The 19,529-nt window shown below is 46.1% G+C and overlaps 1 protein-coding gene and 1 non-coding gene across 6 annotated transcripts in view; both read right to left on the reverse strand.

Annotated features, from left to right (window-relative positions):
• SASH1 (SAM and SH3 domain containing 1) overlaps nucleotides 1–19,529 on the reverse strand; it is a 465,315-nt gene that overhangs the window by 124,993 nt on the left and 320,793 nt on the right. The window lies entirely within an intron of this gene.
• LOC132532591 (small nucleolar RNA SNORA84) lies at nucleotides 12,098–12,226 on the reverse strand. Its single transcript, XR_009544527.1, has one exon. It is a non-coding gene; the product is annotated as a small nucleolar RNA SNORA84 (small nucleolar RNA).

Consider the following 19,529-nt stretch of genomic DNA (forward strand, 5'->3'; position numbering starts at 1 on the left):
GAGCTGACAGGAGCCAACCCAGTGTCCTTCCCAGCACACCCCCAGCTTCCTGAGGACTAGGGCTGCCCTGCTGATCCCGCCAATATTCACAGGCACAGTGCTGTGAGCTGAAGCCAAAAGAGGGTGTGAGGTCTCTTCTTACTGGTCACTGGCCTATCAGGTGAGCATGAGAATCTGCAGCCCCAGGGACGTTTCTGACCCTTTCTTTCTTCCTTCCTTTTTCTTTCTTTCTTTCTTTCTCTTCTTTCTTTCTCTCTTTTCTTTCTTTTAAATTTATAAAATGGAAATATTGACAAGATCACAGGATAAGAGGTGTGCAGTTCCACACATTTCCCACCACCAGGGTTCTGTATCCCATCCCGTCCTCTGATAGCTTTCTTATTCTTTATCTCTCTGGGAGTGTGGACCCAGGATCATTATGGGGTGCAGAAAGTGGAAGGTCTGGCTTCCGTAATTGCTTCCCCGCTGAACATAGGCGTTGGCAGGTCGATCCATGCTCCCAACTGGTCTCTCTCTTTCCCTAGTGGGGTGGGAATCTGGGGAGGTGAGGCTCCAGGACACATTAGTGGGGTCGTCTGCCCAGGGAAGTCGGGTTGGCATCATGGTAGCCGGAACGCAGAGAACTGCACATACACACCACCACCACCACCACCACCACCACCACCACCACCACCACCACCACCACCACCACCACCACCACCACCACTGAACAGCTTCCCAAACTGTTTTTCAGCCTTTAAGAAAGACAGAGAGGAGAGCCATCCCAGCAGTACTCCACCACCCAGGGACCCTCCCTTCATGCTGTCCACCATGTTCTCATATGGTACAGGGGCACAAACCCAGGACCTCACAACAGGCTAGGCAATCTCAATAGGGAGAGCTACCTCTTGACCTCATGTTCCGATTTTTTATGTTACTTTATCAGTTAGTAAAATTAAGGTATAAGGAAGGAAAAGGGAGAGAGAGGAGGGGGCTAGGAAGTGGTGCACCCAGTTGAACGCACACGTTACCCTGCACTAGGACCCAGGTACCAGTCCCCAATCCCCACCTGCAGGGGGGAAGCTTTGCAAGTGGTGAAGCAGTTCTGCAGGTGTCTATCTTTCTCCCAATTTCTCCCTCCCCTTTCAATTTCTCTGTCTTATCAAAATAATAATAAAAAAAATTGGAAAGAAAAAGAGAGGAGTCTGAAATTTCTCCTCCTGTTTATCCTGGTTTGGGTATGACTGATAAAATTAGTATCTTGTGGTGGGGGAGACAGCATAATGTTTATCAAAAGGACTCTCATGTGTCAGTTGCCAATGTCCCAGGTTCAATCCCCCCACACTACCACAAGCCATAGCTATGCAGTGGTTTGGCCTCTCTCTCTCTCTCTCATTCAAACCAAGTATATATGTAAAAAAAAAAAAGAAGAAAGAAAGAAAAAGAAGGAAAAAAAACTAACATTTATCTTCACTTTCTGACCTGGATGTGAATTTCAGAATTGATTTAAGCCTTTAGATCTGAAGAAGGCTTCCATCACTGTCAAAAGCAAAACAAAAAACAGTGTGTTTTAAGCACAAGCGCAGAAGTCAACATTTAATCAAGGGGTGAGGAGGGCTGAAAGTAGCTTGTATACATTTCTTAAATGGAGCCAAATAATCCCTCCTATCTCTCTCTCCTTGAAAATGTACTGCATGCGTAGTGCACCAAGGTAAAAGACTCTGGGGTGGGTGGGAGGATGGGTGGGGAGAATACAGGTCCAAGAAGGATGACAGAGGACCTAGTGGGGGTTGTATTGTTATGTGGAAAACTGGGAAATGATATGCATGTACAAACTATTGTATTTACTGTCGAATGTAAAACATTAATTCTCCAATAAAGAAATTTTTAAAAAAGGAAAAAAAAAAGAAAATGTACTGCATGCCAGAAATCTGTGGCCCAGGAAAGGCTTTTCTGCAGGCGGATGTGGCCGGTTGCGTCCAGAACACTCGAGCAGCTCCATTTGGCACTCGGTCTGTGCACCGCGGGCCCAGTTCTAAAGCAGTGCTTAAAGCACAAGTGCACTGTGGCCCTGTCTGTTTGGGTGCACATGGGATGTTCCCTCCAGCTATGGCCGGCACAGTAAATAATCCTAGACTCTTGGAATCCTGGCATTTGGTATGCTTATTCAATCTGCACCAACCTGCAGGGAAGAGTCAGCCAGACCCATCACAGTCTCCTCACAGTCCCTGGGTTGGGGAAAGCTAGTGGGGAGATGGGAGGAAGAGAGGCTCCATTCAATTATCTCCTCCTGCTGTTTCCATGGTGATGATGGCTCCAGAAGCAGGTCAGAACTTTCTCAGCACGGCTCCCATTCATGCCTCCCAAGCTGTGGAGCAGTGACCGTTGTACTGTCTGGACACAGAGAGACCCTGACAGGGGCACGGGGCGGGGGCAGCCTTTCTCCTGCCACCTGCTCTAAGGGAGGCAGGGCTTGGAGAAGCCACCGCTGAAGGCTGTGGCTGGTGGGGCTGCCAGCAGAAAGAGCCCCTCATTGCCTGCCTACCTGTCACATGCTGGAGGTACAGTGACAAGCCACCTTCCATGAGACGACTGTGGGAGTCCCCTGCTCACCCTGCTCCTCCCTGGTCAGCCTTTTCTCTTATTCTTTTCCACTTGTCAATCTTTCAGATACAGTGGGTGGAAACATTCTATGCTATCAACATTATTCAAAACGGAGACTGTGTATTTATTCATAGAATAGCGACCAGGACATTGACAATTCCAAACGGGTCTGAGGCTGGACAGTGGTGCACCTGCTACAATGCACAAGGACCCAGGTTCCAGACCTTTATGGGGAAGGGAAGTTTCATGAACAGTGAAACAGTGCTGCAGATGTTCTCTCTCTCTCTCTCTCTCTCTCTCTATTCCTTCCTCCCTCCCTCCCTCCCTCTTCCTTTCTCATTCCCTCTTGATTTCTGTCTCTATTCAATAAATAAATGTTCCTGTCTTCTGGCTAATTTTATAAATTTATTTTGGATAGAGACAGAGAGAAATTGAGATGGGGGAGGTAGAGAATAAGAAGAAGAGGAGGAGGAGGAGGAGAAAGAGGGGAATTAGGAAAGGGGGGATCTGCAGCACTGCTTCGCAATTCATAAAGCTCCACCCTGCAAATGGGGACTGGGGGGCTTGAACTCACATCCTTCTACACTGTAGTATGTGTGTTCAATCAGGTGCACCACCATCCAGCCACCCCAGGGTTCATTTTTCAATTGCCTCGTGTCTCTGTGGTGATAGCCACATTATGCACCCACTAAGGTGACGCCTGTCCTGCCTGCACTTTGTAACCCCACTGCCGGGGGTCCCTGAAAACTCTGTGTATCTCATATCCTCTCCAGCCTGAGTCTGTGACTTTATCTGAAGTGACACTTGGCAAATCCAGGACATCAGGAAGTAGGAACAACAGAGTCACCATGACAATAAATGACCTCTACGGCATCAGCACAGCAGCCCCTGGTCCCATGGGGGTTTGAGATATGGGAAAGTGGCTCAGAGTTGCAACTGAAATGACAAACTGCTTGGCTTAGGTGGCCAGGGAGGTGGCTCAATGAACAGAGAGTTGGACTTGCGTGCGTGGTGCCCTGGGTTCGATTCTTGGCCCTGTATATGCGAGAGCAGGGTTCTATTCTGCTTTCTTTTTCTTTTTTAGAAAAACAAATCTGTCAGTCTAAAGAAGGGAGGAGGGAACTGGTCTGTGAGGCCACAGGAGGCAGGGCAGCTCAGTGGAAGGACACGTGCCTTGCATGCAGGAGGCCCTGAATTAAATCCCGACACCTCTCCACCCCAAAATGAAAGGAACCAGTTCTCTCAATGATCCCCCAAACCCTCCTAGCTACTTAAGAACTCCCCAACCCCCAAGAAGGCATCCAAGCTACAGAAATCGATCCAGACTTGGAGAATGGGACTCAGGGGGTCTGGGCAGGGCCTGTCTTTTCAACAATTCCTTCTGCTCACTGGGAGGTGTGGATCTGACTGGAACCCTGGGTGTGAAACTCCTCCTCTTCTCTCCCTTCCCATCCCTGCTGTAGCCTCCCACTGCAACACCCTAATCACCCAAGTAAGTGGGGTTACAGGTATGGTCTCCAGAAAAGAACCCCTAACACAAAGAAGTAAGACTGAACAAGTGACCCAGGGTTCTGTGTTCAGCTCAGGGGGAGAGCATAAGCCTTATGTGTTGAAGATTTGGGTTCAATTCCTGCACTAAATAAATAGCAGACGATCTCCAAGTGTTATTCTGGAGGAAAGCTTCTTTTTTTTCTTTTCATTTTTTTTTTTTTTTATTATCTTGATTTCTTGGATAGAGACAGCCGGAAATTGAGAGGGTAGGGGGAGACAGCGAGGGAGAGAGAAAGAGAGATACCTGTAGCACTGCTTCCTCATTTGAAAGCTTTCCTCCTGCAAGTAGGGACTGGGGGCTCATAAAACCTCCAAGATACAAGATACCAATCACTAAGCAGCCTCCTTTACAGAGAGAGAGAGAGAGAGAGAGAGAGAGAGAGATTGAGCACAGATGCTACAGCACCGGAGCTACCCCGCCATGCCATCTGTGGTGTTCCCATGTGGTACCAGGGATCCAACTCAGGGCTCCACAGCCAGAAAAGCAAGTGTTCTAGTGAGTGACCTGTCTCTTGGCCCCTTAAGGATTTGATGACGGCTGACTGGGGGAAATAGTTCAACTGGCAGAGTGTTATACTTGCATGCCTGACGTTCCTGGTTCTATCCCTAGTGGGAAACTTGTGTTCTGTTTCAGAAAAACAATCCTATCTCTCTCTCTCTCTCTATCTCTCTAATCTCTATCTCTCTATCATCTATCTTTCTTATGTCTCTCTCTCCCTTTCTGTTTTATCTGAAATTCTCACACACACTCTCTCTCATATATAATAAATAAAAATAAATATTTGCAAAGGAACTTGGTGGGGGAGTGAGTCAGTGACTAGAAGAATTAAGAAGTGGAAGCATCTTTAAAACAAGGCTCCGGCCAGTCTCAAGCCTTCAGTACTGTCTCTGAACACCACAATGACCACGCTGCCTCCTCTTCTCACTGACAAGTCTCTTCTAATACACAGCACCCACCACCACACACCCCTGGGACTGCTCTAAAGGGTTCCCCCAGGCCAGTCATTGGGCATCACTGGCCTAACCCCCCCTACCCTCAGCCCATCTCCCAAGAGGCTGTTCTCCGTCACCCTGACCTTGGCCTGGAATTCCCTTCCCTTCCACTCTGCTTCTGCCTCAAGTACCCCTACCTCCAGGCCTCCTGTCACCCCTTCAGCTCCCTCTGTTTTGGAAACCTGAGAGAGATTTCTAGTTTGTGGGTCCTTCCAGCCTTGTTGCAGACCATCTAGGGTCACTTGGTGAGCTGCAAGCAGCAGCAGCTCAGGGGCAGCCATTTTCTTCCTAGACTCCAAGGTTAGCACACCACACACAGCCCTACCCTACCTGACGCATGCCATGGCGTGTCCCTGGGTCTCTGGAAGTTCCAGGAAACAGCTGGACTGGCAGCACCAAATTCCTAGCCCCCTCACTGGCCCTTCCCAGGTTGTTCTAGGAGTGTTCCTGTGGTAAAAATTTATAAGAGGCCTGGTCCCTGCAGATCAGTGGGTCTGGATTGAGTCTGCCTCCTCCTCTGCATGTGACCTCCAGGATGTCATTTTGTCTTTCATTTTTATTTGTTTATTTTGGGATTAATAGTGGGTTACTAGACTCTAGGATTATAGAGCACAGTCCCACACCACACTCACCATCAAAGTTCTGTGTCTCCGTCCTCCTACCACCTCCCAAAGATAACCACCATACTTCTCACATGTTCAGCAGGGAAGCAGTTACAGAAGCCAGACCTTCCACCTTCTGCATCCCATAGTGACCCTGGGTCCATACTCCCAGAGGGATAGAGAAAGGGAAAGCTATCAGGGAAGGGGATGGGATGTGGAGTTCTGGTGGTGGGAATTGTGTGGAGTTTTTGTCAGTGTTTCCTTTTTATAAATACAAATTAAAAAAAAAAAAAGGTTGATTCTGTTTTTCTTTTCTTTCTTTCTTTATTCTTTTCTTTCATTTTTTAAAAAATATTTATTTTATTTATTTATTCCCTTTAGTTGCCCTTGTTGTTTTATTGTTGTAGTTATTATTGTTGTTGTCGTTGTTGGATAGGACAGAGAGAAATGGAGAGAGGAAGGGAAGACAGAGAGGGGGAGAGAAAGACAGACACCTGCAGACCTGCTTCACCGCCTGTGAAGCGACTCCCCTGCAGGTGGGGAGCCGGGGTTCGAACCGGGATCCTTATGCCGGTCCTTGTGCTTTGCGCCACGTGCGCTTAGCCCTAGCCCGCTGTGCTACAGCCCGACTCCCTCCCTTCTTTCTTCTTTTTAAAAGTTCATGTGAATCAGTTCCCTAGACTGCATGGACGAGTGAAACCACTTGGTAGTGGCCTTTCATCATTCGTATTTTGCTAAGGAGAATCACCTCCAGTTGCATCCATTTTCCCCCCAAGGACAGAATATCACTCTTTTTAGTGGCCATTTTTGTCTTTCTAACCTTGGTTTTCTTTAACTGTAAATGACCATTTACATAACTGCCAGTCAGGGGAATTTGTAAGACAGAAGTTGTAGCTATGTAGCCTCCCTTACTCCTGCCAGGACAGGAATGCTTTTTATTTATACCCTCCCATCCCCTCTTCTGCTCTCTCCCCAGCCCCAGAGTTCATCCACCTCTCCTTCAAGAGAAAGGATGACTAGCCCCCCCATCTAAGTAAGCACCCCCTGAAGTTCACATGCAGCCTACTCCGGCTTGAGGGTCAGCTGGAGGCTCCCTCACCAGCCGGAGGAGTTCAGGGCAACACAGCCTGCAGTGCTCAACAGCTGAGACAGAGAATTCAGGCACAGCTGCTGCGACCCCAAGCCCCGGCATGCAGGAATGTTGAGCCCCTCAAATATGCTGTGTGATGGCACACACGTGTGCAGACACAGACCCACTCGCCCCAGCACTCTGGCCCACATGTTTCAATCTTGTGGACTGGGAGTGACTGCTGCCTCCCCTTTGGGGGAGGCACAGAGGGGAAGATCAAGATCATAAGGGGGGAGGGGGTAAGCAGTGGCACCCTTGGTTTAGCACGCATATTACCACGCACAAGGACCAGGGTTCAAGCCCCTGGTTCCCAATTGCAGGAGAGAAGCTTCAGGAGTGGTGCAGGTAGTGAGTGGTACAAGCATCTCTTTTTCTCTCTCCCCTCCTCTCTCAAATTCTCTCTGTCCTATCAAATTAAAAACAAAAATTTTTTAAAGAAAATCTGAAATTCAAATAAATAGATCATGTGGAGGGGCAGCAGTGATCATGGATGGGCTCTGTGCAGGGCACCACTATGAGTGAGCAGTGTGAGAACTCTGCCTTCTCCCAGAGCAGTACCCAGTGAGTGAACAGAAGGACAGCACCTCATACCAGCACCACCAGCAGTAAGTACTTAGCTGGAAGCTTCCCTTGGCTGTCCTCTGGAGATTTTATCGGCTCCGGCAGGAACCCAAGGTTTTTAGCAGACCCCCAAACCCACAATTAATGGAGCTTAAATCCAGACCAGACCCAACACCAACAAAAACTACAGGCCAGTGTGCAAAATTAGGGTGCGTAGGACAAGTTTGGGATGGACAGGAGCAGAAATTCAAGATGGGTTGAGCTACAGGGACCCTGGGAAACCACCTGACACAAACCCATCACTCTGTGGCATGGCACTGAAGCTGAGGGAGTGAAGGGCAAAGATCAACCCTGGGGGTCAGGTGGTGGTGTACCCGGGTAAGCACACATATTACCATGCTCAAGGACCTGGGTTCGAACCCCTGCTCCCCACCTACAGAGGGGATGCTTCATGAGCGGTGAAGTAGGTCTATCTTTCTCCCCCTGTCTTCCCATTCTCAATTTCTCTTTGTCGTATTCAATAAAATAGAAATAAAAAGAATAAAAGGGAAAATGGTTGCAGGGAGCATGTGTAGGCACAGAGCCCCCAGCAATAAGCCCAGTGGCAGTAAGAAGGAGGAAGAGGTGAAGGAGGAGGAGGAGGAAATGGTAATGGAGGAGGAGGAGGAAAAAAAGAGGAAGGAGAGGAGAAGGGAGGGGAGGGGGAGGGGAGAGTAGGGAAGGGGAAGAAAGAGGATGATGATAAAGAGGAGGAGGAGATAATGATGAATTCTCCCTTTCCCTCTCGATTTCTCTGCCTCTATCAAAAATAAATGAAATAAAACATTAAAAACAGGAGACCAGTCCTTTTTCCTGCAGAGAGGAGCTTGCTGAATCTGGCCTTTCCTCCTACAAAGACATCTTGACCCCTACCCCACAACCTTGGATGATGGCTCATGGGAAGCTGATCAAAGCAAAAATCGCTCACAAAACAGATATTCATGCCTGAATCTTGATGCAACCCAGTTATTTTATGAAATCCACGGGTGCTATTCTGTCTATATTTTTCACCCTGGAGAGCCTAAAGGACCAGTCAGTCAGCCATGGCTGAGTTGAGTTACCTAGATACTGTCTTTGGTCCCACTATGAAGTGAGTGACCAGCTCCCACCTCCTTCTCCTGGGAGGACTTTGTGAGCCATCCTGATGTGCCTACGTGCTCCTTTCTCACTCGGGCTCACACATGTATGTTTCCCGGGGAGAGGGGGAAGGACCTGGTTCTGCCCTCCCCATCCCACCCAGCAGCCCTGTAGCAAATAGGATATGGAAACAGGATGCCTGTGTCTCAAAGCTGGGGACAGGGCTTGACCTGGATTTCCTAGGAAACTCATCAGCAATTCTGCCTGAGTCTGTTCTGTTCCCAAGGCGGACACATTCACCTTGGGCTCACTTCTCCAGATGAGAAGAAAGAGTCCTAGTCTCCTTGTCATGTAGTTACCCCAGAGGTGGACCCTCAACTCAGGGGGTTTCACAGAGTGAAGAAACCCAAGCTTCTTCTCCCCAAGAACAAGTCTATAAAGGAGTGAGGAGGAGGGTGCAGGGAGGAAAGAGCTTATTAAAAGGAGAAGACTGGGGGTCAGACGGTAGCGCAGCAGGTTAAGCGCACGTGGCGCAAAGTGCAAGGACCTGCAGAAGGATCCCGGTTTGAGCCCCCGGCTCCCCACGTGCGGGGGAGTCACTTCACAGGTGGTAAAGCAGGTCTGTAGGTGTCTGTCTATCTCTCCCCCTCTCCGTCTTCCCCTCCTCTCTCAATTTCTCTCTGTCCTATCCAACAACAAACAGAATCAACAGCAACAATAATAACCACAACAAGGCTACAACAACAAGGGCAACAAAAGGAGGAAAAATGGCCCCTACAAGCAATGGATTCATGGTGCAGGCACTGAGCCCCAGTAATAAAAGAATAAGAGAAGGTACCTTCTTCTCTCTTTCTCTAGCTCCCAATTCCTAAATAAGAATGGGAGGGTAGAGTGGGGGGGGGGTGCTTTGGGAGTGACAGATTCCTCATGCAGGCACCAAGCCCCAGTGACAACCCTGGGGGAGAATAAATAAATAATAAAACACATGACTATTTCTTATTTTTTAAATATTTATTTATTATTCTTTCCCTTTTGTTGCCCTTGTTGTTTTATTGTTGTAATTATTGTTGTTGTTGGATAGGACAGAGAGAAATGGAGAGAGGAGGGGAAGACAGAGAAGAGGGGAGAAAGACAGACACCTGCAGACCTGCTTCACCGCCTGTGAAGCGACTTCTCTGCAGGTGGGGAGCCTGGGGCTCGAACCGGGATCCTTACACAGGTCCTTGCACTTTGCGCCACGTGCGCTTAACCCGCTATGCTACCACCCGACTCCTGAAACACATGATTATTTCTATGAAACATTCCAAACAAGAGAAACTATGGGGACTGGGGATGGTAGATGGCAGTCTGCCCGATTAAGCACACATCTTACTAAAGTGCGAGGACTGGGGTTCGAGTTCCCCACTTCAAGATCGATGAAGCAGTTTTGCAGGTGCATTTTTTTTTACCTCCAGGGTTATTTTCTGGGGCTCAGTGCCTGCACTATGAATCCAGTGTTCTTGAAGGCCATTTTTTTTTCCGTTTTTGTTGCCCTTGTTGTCGCTATTGTTATTGTTGCCATTGATGCTGTTGGATAGGACAGAGAGAAATGGAGAGAGGAGGGGAAGACAGAGAGGGGGAGAGAAAGACAGACACCTGCAGATCTGCTTTACCGCTTGTGAGGTGACCCCCGTGCAGGTGGGGAGCTGGGGCTCGAACTAGGATCCTTACGCCGGTCCTTGCACTTTGTGCCATGTGTGCTTAGCCCACTGCGCTACTGCCTGCCCCCTCTACAGGTGTCTTTCTTTTTCCCTCTCTATATCCTCTTCCCCTCTCAATTTTTTAAAAATACTTATTTGTTTATTCCCTTTTTGTTGCCCTCCCCTCTCAATTTTTATCTGTCCTGTCAAAAAAAAAAAAGGCTGCCAGGAGTGATGGATTTGTAGAGCTGGCACCAAGCCCCAGCGATAACCTTAGTGGCAGTAAAAATAATAAATAAACAAACAAACAAGATGAAATTTACTCAGTAGGTGGAGAAAGTAGAGGATTTTGGATTTAACAACTAAGCAATATAGGAATTCTTTCATAATTAACAACAATACTCTAGAAATAATTATGGTGATAGTCTCCAAACTGTGAATATACAAAAAAAAAATCACTCAGCTATCCTCTTATAACAGACACATTATAAGCTATGTGAATTATTATCAATAAAACAGTATCATAAAATAAAGTAGAAGCAACTTTCCAATAGAACTGCAGATTTGAAACATTTTCAAGACTTTAAACTGACCACCGTATTTTGCGTCTACCTGTTTCTTGATAATGTCCTTTTACCAGGAGCTATTACGGCCCCTGCTATATCTACTTAACAGAGGTGCGCAGCTATGTTCCATCGCTGGGGAGCCAGAGACGACCCGACCTGCCCCTGCGGCTACAGACAGACTATGACCCACATAGTCAACGACTGCCACCTCTCCAGATTCAAAGGAGGTCTCGAAACTTTACATCAGGCTCAACCTGACGTTGTTGACTGGCTACGGAAGAAGGGCAAATGCTAGAAGAAGAAGAACAGAGGAGGGCGACTCTGGATGTGCTTGAAGCAGTTTGCAGAACAGAATCATATGGGCAGAGGGAGTCAGTGCTGGGAGGCAGATCTGGGAATCTGGGAAAGCTCCACCTCTAGTCTCTCCACGGCAGTCACTAGCTTACTTGATGCTCTGAACAGGCGTCTTTCCACTGCTATGAGAGTAGGAAGACTGGGGCTGAGTAACAGGTGAGGCCAAAATAAGTCTTGTGCAGTTTCAGTCTAGGAGGGGCATTGCTGGTTTAACAGGAACTCCAAAGAACTGGGGACATTCAATAGATGCCATACAAGCACTTAATGACTATTTTGCTCCAGACAAGCCTGGGCACTTTGCTCCATACACTGCTCTGGGCAGTGAAGTCCATGCAGAGTGAGAAAGAGCAAGATCTAAGCCTCAAGGAGCACCCAGTCATGTTGGGCTGGATGGGATCAGAAAAGCACAGGGTGGCCAGAGCCCTGGGCAAGGGAATGAAGTCAAGCCAGAGAGATGATTATTGAATATTTCTTAGGTGCATGAGAGTTTACTAAGTGAGGTTAAGTACTCAAATTACTCTTATCATTTGGGGGGGGGGATATAGAGAGCTTACTGGAGTGGGGGGGGGGGTCCGGCAGCGGTGCAATGAAGTAAGTGCACATATTTACCATGCTCAAGGTTCAAGCAACGCCAGGCCCCGCACACTTACAGAAGGGATGCTTCACAGAGGTTGAAGCAAGTCTGCAAGTGTATAGCTTTCTTTCACCCTCTCTCTATACCCCTCATGTCTCAACTTCTCTCTGTCCTGTCAAATAAAATAGGAAGAAGAGTGTGAGAAAGAAAGAGGGAGAGAGAGAGAGAGAGGTAAAAGGGTCGCCAAGAGTGGTTGATTTATAGTGCTAGCACCAAATGGAGCGATAACACTGGTGGCAATCAAAAAAAGGGGGGAGGGGAGTTTACTGGAATAAGTTAATTAAGAAATAGTAATGACTGAATAAAATGACATTAACTAGTCCAGGAAGTCATGTCTCAGTGACTGGGCTATAGTGGCTGCTGAAACAGTCCCCAAGCATAAATCACAGGACTGCTCTCGCCCCTTTACTTCCACTGGAGAGCTTTACCTATACAATGGCATCCAGTAACCACAGGGCACGGCCCTTCTTGTCTTATGGTGAAGGAAGCTGCAAGCACCACGGCTAAGTGGTATGGCAAGAGGTACAGTAGAACTAGTAAGAAAGACAGCCGGATTTGAACTCAAAAGTCTAGTTCCTAGTAGAACATCCTTTTGCTGTCATTGGTTTATATGAAGTACCAGGGAATCAACCCAAGAGCTTGTGCATATATGATACCCATGTTACCTCTATGGTAATTTTTTTCAGAGTGTCCAAACTATTAAATGGAGTAAGGAGGGTCTCTTTAATAAATGGTGCTGGGAAAACTGGGTTGAAATGTGCAGAATGAGAAAAACTAAAACATCACTCCATCATCCATGGAATTCCCTTTGTGTTGTCCACAGGGCTCCCATTTGGTATCTAGAAATATGTCCAGGGCTTCACAGCCATCTCCAGGGTCTAACACAAAGCATTTAACCCCAAGGCTGTAATAGTACTCCAACTGATTCAAGAGTGTTTTGGTTTTCTCTCCAGCTAGCTAATTATTCTCAAAGAGTACCTATACGGAGATACAAGATGACACAACACAGTAAGAGGAATTCTCACAATTTCTAAAACATGGAGAGAACCCGGAGCTGATGTTAAAGTGATGCTGATGAAGAGAAAGATGTCTATTAGAGCACAGAAAGAGGTGTCAGAGCTATGCAAATGAACAAAAGGAGCTCCAAAGGAGGAAAGAACACAGCCGGTACAGGGGCTGCCAAAGCATTTGAGGAGAAGCAATCCCTAAAATGGGATTTAAAAGAAAGAAGTGCTTTTAAAGTACAAACTCCAACAGACCGGGAGCTGGTTGGGAAGTAAGCATAGCTAGCTGGGCTGGAGCTGGGTCTTTAACTGGGAGGTTGGGAGATGCACAGAGAAGACAGGCTGAGGCTCTGTTTGGGGGAGTTTGATTAGTGAGGTAAAGAGACCCTACTTCACCGCTGTCTCAGAGGGGATTTGAGTCTCCCCAGTGTGATGATATTTTACTGTACCTTAGGGAGGCAAGTGGGGTAGAGATTTCTATAATGATCTTTTGGAGTTCATGAAAAGAGCAAACAAAAGACAATAAAGAGGGTAAAAGCAGGGGTCTGGCAGTGGTGCAGTGGGTTAAGCGCACATGGTATGAAGCACAAGGACTAGCATAAGGATCCTGGTTTGAATCCCCGGCTCCCCACCTGCAGGGGAGTCACTTCACAGGTGGTGAAGCAGGTCTGCAGGTGTGTATCTTTCTCTCCCCTTCTCTGTCTTCCTCTCTTCTCTTGATTGCTCTCTGTCCTATCCAATAATAATAACAACAACAATGACAACAAGATCAACAAAAGGTGAAAAATTTTAAAAAATAAAAAAAGAGAGTAAAAGCAACAGGGATTGGCAATTGATGTTCTGCAACCAAGGATGAAAAACAGGAGGTGATGATGGAAAGTCTGGGTGAAATTCAGAAAAAGTGGCCCCTTGGATGGAAAGACAGACATATGGACCAAGAGCAGGTGGTCAGAGAGAGGGAAGAAGACTAGAAGAGTGGGCAGTGAGTTTTGTTTTTATGGCTCAAGAGGTTACAGTAACAGGAATAGAAACAGTACCAGGCAAGGGGTTGCCCAGTGTAATACAAGACTGGGAAACGGACCTGCGGTAGAGGCAGACATCTGACCTCGGTAACGCCAGAGACTTTGAAGCCGCACTGCTGGAGTTTACAACCTGGATCATAAGTCCCAGGGGCACATTCACAGTAAGAGGGCAGAAGAAAGAGCTTGGCAAAAAGTGGATGTAAAAGGAGGAATTTCCGGAAGTCACAAAGTCAAGGTCATTGACCTGAGAATGACAAAAAGGTGAGTCTCTGTGTCAAAGGCAACTATAATTGGGTGGAGGGGTGGCCAGGGTGTCTGTGGGTTGGTGTTGAGTTGTAGAAGAGCAAAGCAGCATGGAAAGGAGAGAGTAGTCCGGTTTCAGGCGTAGAGGGTGTGTGTGTATGTGTGTGTGTGTGTGTGTGTGTGTGTGTGGTGGTGGTGGTGGAGGTGGTAGACTGAGAACTAGAGGAGAAAAGAAAGAGAACTGTAGTTTTATAGAACAGAGAAGGAAGCATGGCAACCCACTCATCCATTTATCCAGTTTTGTTATAGGTCTTCCCTTTTCAAGAACCAGGGCTCAGAGTGGGAAGCAATAAACAGCATGTGTACACTCATACACAGGCATGCACAAACACACCCATAACAGCAGCCTGTTAAGCCGGTAACAGGAGAAGATGGGGTAACAGCCTAGTAGCAGGACACACCCAAGTCAGCTCTGCAGAGTCGCAAAGACTATCTAGGAAAAGTTGAGTTTACAAGGCTGCATGGAGCGTTCCTGGGTCAGGAAGTAGAGTAGTCAGTGAGAAACTTGAGCACAGAGCAGTCATTTCTTGCCCAGGCAGAACACAGCCCATCTGAGAAGTTCTGAAAGCATCCAGAGAGCTGGTAGAAATGTGAAGTGGGCAGACAAGTGGAGGGCAAGACATGGAGGAAGAGGAATACAAGGAATAGATGGGGAGGGAGAGAGAGGGAGAGAGGATGGGCTGTCTGAGCACAGGCAGGCCCCTAGAGTGAAACAGGACAGAGATGGGGATGGAAAGGTTTGAGGAAGAGGAGAGAAATGGTGGCACTGTCAGAGAGCCACCAGTTAAGGCTAGAGAGACAGCTCACCCGGTAGGCACGTGCTTCTTCATGCAAGAGGCACAAGTGCAGTCCTAGACACCATGTGGGAGATGCTACATAGCACAGGGTAAACTGGTGTGGTATCTCCCTCCCTGAATGAAGAAGTGTCCCAGGACCAGCAAAATTGAGCCCGTGTCAAGGCCTGGCTCTATAAAAATCAACAATATTAATCATAATAAAGTCACCAACTTGACTGACAACACACATGCAAGAGAGCAGCAGGGTCCGTGTGACATGAACGTGTGCGTGAGATGTGGATAAACTATATTCTACCTATTTTATTCAGTTGCGGAATGCTACTCTATTGCCTTTTCTTCCTTTGATTTACCTTCCCTTTCCACCACACTATATATTTTTAGACTTTTTCACCATAAAATAGCTCAAGTGTAGTCAAAGGTAATGAAAGAAAGTGAAACTAAATCATTGATTTTTTTTTTTTTTAACTCTAGTGAAAGACTTAGTAGAAAAGACTTATAAATACTGGCTAAGGTGAAGTTGGGAGATTTATTTTGGAACTTCTTCCCTCTATAGAGGAACAACTAAGACCTAGCTCCTGCCTGAGTGCCAGTAAAACTTGTTCTTGCTTCCAGGAGACTCACAGGAGAGTAGGTTTCAAGTGCTATTTATATAATGCTAATGAGCTTCATTTGCCTCCAGACTTTTTGCATAGGGAATGTAATTATAAATACTTTGGAATTATACCTTAGTGGTTAGGTCTCTCTACTATGATCAAATCCAGACTCTGTTGACTATTAACTGTGTAGTCTTGGGCCACTTATTAATCAACCTCTTTGTGTCTCCTTCTTGTATCTGCAAGTGGTAACATGACACAGTACCTCACAGAAGTGTAAGCAGGACATGAGTCAGTGATAAGATTTCAGATCAACGCCTGACCCATAATAAGGACTCAGTTAACAGCATCTATGATCTATTTTGCTTGCTCTTTTCTGATGTTCAGTTCATATGAGCCAACCCCATAAAAACTGTCCGTCTGCCTCAAGCTAACACATCACAACTTTACATCCCTATCTTTTCTGAAATAAGACCTAGATGTACTCTAGGCCTTGGAAAAGCAAAAGCAAACTGACCTGCAGCCTTTGGTTTAGAGGGTGTGACAACCCCTGCTGGGAAAAGCCATACAGTTACATTCTTTTGGCTTTGATTGACAGAGGCAGAACTCTATAAAACATGGCACAAAGCTCAAGGACCAGTGTAAGGATCCTGGTCCCAACCCCCAGCTCCCCACTTTAGGGGGGTCGCTTCACAAGTGGTGAAGCAGGTCTGCAGGTGTCTATCTTTCTCTCCGCCTGTCTCCCACTCCTATCCAACAACGACAGCAATAACAACAACAATAATAACCACAGCAACAATTTAAAAAACAAGGGCAACAAAATGGGAAAAAAAAAATAGCCTCCAGGAGCAGTGGATTCCTGGTGCTGGCACTGAGCCCCAGCAATAACCCCAGAGGAAAAAAAAATTTCCTGTAAAACTCATAAATATGTATAGATCACTAAGTCACCCTCATGATACTTTGTATAAAACCAGAAGTCTCTTTCTTCTGTTTTTCTGTAGCTTATCATTAGACTTCTCAAATCAAGGCTTTTCTTCAAGTAAAAAAAAAAAAAAAAGAAAGAAAGAAAAAAACTCTTCTTTTCTATATAGCCATTCTTATGAATTTATCTACAATACTAGACACATCCCTAGAAGTAACCCGATTGCCCAGCCAGCCCCCACCCCAGCTGATTTCTTTGAAAGTAATGAATGCAAATAATCCTGACACATCCTCCTTTGAAGAACATCTAGTTAATGAAACCATGGCCCCCAAAGGGCAGGGCTGTCTAATAAGGCTCTAGAGAGGAATAGGTGGCCTGAACTTAATAAGCTTTGAAAGAAATACATGGAAAACCTATCAAGATCTAGAAGGCCAGATGGCATGAGGAGCTCAGGAGCCCAACCTGTTTGCCCCCTGGCTTGCAAGTCCTTCATTCTTAACCAAATAAATATTCCCTAAAACAAAGGAACAGGGTGTAGATTTGAGCAGAGCTCCTGCCTCCCTTGCATGAGAACTGTGATAGAGTTATTTTTCTTCTTGCAAAAGCTTTGTGACAGTGTTTGGCGCTGGAGATGGTGGGCATCCCACATGCATATTTACCAATTCTCAGACTATCCTGTTTTACATATGCAAATAAAAGATTAACTCACAGTAAAAACTGTATGCCTACTCATGCAACAAGCGTGTCCCCTGACAAACTTTAGAATTGCTTAAGATTTCATATTTTTCTGTCACCAAACCCCTTCCTAGTAGAAACAGACTTTTTACAATCAAACCAGAGGGAAAAAAAGCCTAGCTTTGTAGATATTGAGACCAACTGGTGAGTGATAAAACTTTAGTTAACAATTAATTGCCTTTTTCAGTTAGTCAAAGCAAATCCAGTGCTGGTATGAAATAAAATTATCTCCTCAACAGGTTGTATGAACAGATACAAACAGAATAAATTCCAAGAAGATCTCCCTTGTTCTTCTCTACTATCTGTTTAGTGAGAGCATATACAGGTATTAAACAGGGTAAGAAAATAAGAATGAGGGAGTGGCTCACCTGGTTAAGTGCACACACTACAGTGTTCAAGGATCCAGGTTCAAACTCCTAGCCCCCAACTGTAGGGAGGATGCTTCACGAGTGGTGAAGCAGGGCTACAGGCGTCTGTCTGTCTCTTCCCCTCTCTATCTCCCTTTCATGTTTCAATTTGTCTCTGTCTCTAACAAATAAATAAATAAAGGATAAATGGGCCAGGTTTCTAGCCAGTGTGGAATGGAGTGAGGAATTCATTCTGTACCTATGTGGTTGCCTACTTTTATGTGGTATGCACATCCACAGGTGAAACAGAGCCCTAGTAGCCCTACCTGGCAAAGCTAGGTATATGATGTTGCTAGTAGAGGCCCTGGCCCTATTAAAAACAAAACAAAACAAAACAACCCTCCTGTTCATCCCAAGGAATAGCCAGTGGAGAATGGAGAGAGGAGGAAGAATCGAATCTTCTCACAAGCTGTTTTTCAGTTAATTCAGAAATCACTGACCAAATCAGATCAGATGGGTCGACGCTCAGTAACACCTGCAACCAGAGCAGCGACTGAACTAGGCGGTTGTGTTTCCACCACGGAGACTCAGCCTGGCCCCAGGTGGTGGAGGACTTGCTGTAGCACTATTATTATTATTATTATTATTATTATTATTATTATTATTATTAGCTGTTTTTAATTTATAAAAAGGAACTAATTAGCAATTAATTGCCTTTTAATTAACAATTAATTGTTGGCCCCTCCATCATTCTTTCTTTTTAAATTAATTAATTAATTTTTTAACTTTATTTATTTATTTGTTATTGGATAGAGACAGAGAAATGGAGAGAGGAGGGGAAGACAGAGAGGGGGAGAGAAAGATAGACACCTGCAGACCTGCTTCACCGCCTGGGAAGCAACTCCCCTGCAGGTGGGGAGCCGGGGGCTTGAACCGGGATCCTGACCGGTCCTTGCGCTTTGCACCACGTGCGCTTAACCCGCTGCGCTACCGCCCGACTCCCTCATTCTTACTTTCTTACCCTATTTAATACCTGCATATGGTCTCACTAAACAGATAGTACAAAAGAGCAAGGGAGATCTTCTTGGACCTTATTCTGTTTGTACCTGTTCATACAACCTGTTGAGGAGACTATTTTATTTCATACCAGCACTGGATTTGCCTTGTCTAACTGAAAAATGTAACTGATTGTTAATTAAATTAATTTTAAATTTGAAGTCACTTCTGAACCTGGGATGCATGAAGAAGCATGATACTATCTATACTTGTGCTCCACTGGGGCTCAGCCTCTACATGCTATGACGCTGTATTCTCTATCTGGAATTGCCCAACCCCTAAGAGATAAAAAGCCCTTGTTCAAAGAGATGGTCTCTTCTGACACATCCCCACCCTTTTCTCCTATTGTTTATTGGTCCATAATCATTTCCCTCACTTGAAAGTGCCTTGGTTTCTCTGAGTCAGGCAAGGATACCAGAGTCCAAGTCTCTTGGGAACACTTTGAAAGCAGATGTATGGCGGACAGAGAGTGGTGTGTCCCCTCCTCAACTTCTTTCTGCAAAGCTACATTCTGGTAACTTAAGACTGACTAACACCATGTTAAATGTCTCCAAGGGAGATGAAGTGCTTTTTTTTTTTTAAGAAATCAGACAATGGCATCATATAATGGTGACTGTTTGATCTCCTCCTTAGAGCAGGTTGTAACAGGGGTTGAAAGGAAGGAGAAATATGTGCTAAAGTCCCAAGTTCAATGGAGGCTATGAGTCTGGAAGGTAGGGGTCACCAGAGACATCATTAGACTCCCAAAGAGCTGGATGGGATCTATATCTCTGCTTCTAAAGGCAGGGTACAAGAAGGTTAGACTATTTATTTACTGAATTCTCTTGACCTTTGAGAGGGAAAAACAAACAAACAAAAACTTCTGCCCATTGAACAACAGGGTTGGCTCCGAAGGCTGTTTGGGTTGGCAGACGGACGGCAGGTATTAACCAGACACAACTGCTTTGCCAGGTCATCCTCTAGGGGCAGCAAAGCTACCAGT

The sequence above is a fragment of the Erinaceus europaeus genome, chromosome 13 (assembly GCF_950295315.1).
Source record: "Erinaceus europaeus chromosome 13, mEriEur2.1, whole genome shotgun sequence".
Taxonomy (NCBI): Eukaryota; Metazoa; Chordata; class Mammalia; order Eulipotyphla; family Erinaceidae; genus Erinaceus; species Erinaceus europaeus.